The sequence below is a fragment of the Petaurus breviceps genome, unplaced genomic scaffold, assembly GCF_028583685.1.
Source record: "Petaurus breviceps papuanus isolate PSGF00001 unplaced genomic scaffold, PetGlider_PUasm1.0 91133, whole genome shotgun sequence".
NCBI classification, from domain to species: Eukaryota; Metazoa; Chordata; class Mammalia; order Diprotodontia; family Petauridae; genus Petaurus; species Petaurus breviceps.
Window position 1 is genome coordinate 36,794,755 of NW_027187419.1, and position 1,545 is coordinate 36,796,299.

Below are 1,545 nucleotides of genomic sequence, written 5' to 3' on the forward strand. Positions count from 1 at the left end.
CACACACACACACACACACACACACACACACACACACACACACACACTGTAATAGCAAGAACCCTAGCACAACCAGGACGGCCTACTAGCATAGGTTCTTTGATCTGCTTTTCTGAAGCAAAGACAGCTTTAAATGAGTTAATGATCTTACTTTAATTACATTCACTAGTTCAGAGGAAAGGTCAGCACCCTGAACATGGTAAAAATACAACAGAGAAATTAGGGCAGAGATTCGACAATTCAACAGACTGGGCTCCTACTGTCTGAAGGAAGTAATACAACCACCTACCACCCCAGAACAGGAGAGCACAAAACTCTGAGTATTCAGGGGGCTCTTAACAAATGGCTACTCAAAGTCCCATCCAGGGAATCTAAAGGTTCTTCTCATAAGCGAACCCCCAGAACAAAATGTCACCTCCAAATATATATATACACTTTTGGCTAATAGGCTCAGAGCCAGAAGGCATCACAACCCTATGATTAAGTCCTTAATTAGCTTAGTACATAAAGCTGTGAAAGTCTTCCTACAAGCAAGCCTCCCTGTAAAGCAAGCTTCTAATTTAGGTAACTTCCTCTCCCAATGGGCTCTATGTGACTCAGGATGTATCACAGTTGGGCCTGAGCTCAAAGCAGTAAGACCTCTGTGATTGAGCACATGTGGTGACATAGACCCCTTAATGGACAAGGAAGATATTCATATCCATTAACATTAAACACACACACACACACACACACACACACACTCTACTTTACTTCTATACATATATATTGATCTATCCCCAAATCCCAACAAATTTTAAGTTCCACGTGGGTATTCTTGTTTTGATTTTTGAATAAAGGAATGAATAAATGAAGGAAGGAGTGACAATATCAGGTATCAGTCGATTTGCTTTTGGTAAAAGTGGGGTGGTGATACTCCATGTATTGTGATGCAACCTCTTCTATTATGCATCCATCATGGTTCCTAAAGAAAACTTCAGAGAAACCACTTATCTAACCTCTATTAAAGACCAAAATAAAAATCTTGAAAAATCTAACAAAAGATTACCAATAAATGAGAGTCAAAAAAGAGAAAAAACCCTAACTGAATAAAGAGCTGTTGAAGAAATAAAGAGATCAACCAATATCTAATTTAATTTTTTAAAAGAGGAAAAAATTACCAGAATCAAAAATTAGAAAGAAGTCAAAACAAAATAAAAGGAAATTATTACAAATTATTAGTTCATCTGCCTTTAAAACTGAAAACTTAGATGAAATGAATGAAAAATTTTAAAATATAAGATGCTCAGATCAATGAAATAATAGAGAATTTAAGTAACCCAGTACCAGAAAAGGAAGTTGAATGAGCCATAAATGAGCCCTCAGAGAAAAATCTCTAGAACTAGGTGGGTTTATAATTGAATTATAAGAAACATTAAAAGAACAATTAATTCTAATATTATACAAACTGTTTTTTAAAATAGGAAAAAAGGGATCCTACTAACTTGCTCCTATGATTCAAATATTATCATGATATTTATATCAGGGAGAGTCAAAACAGAAAAA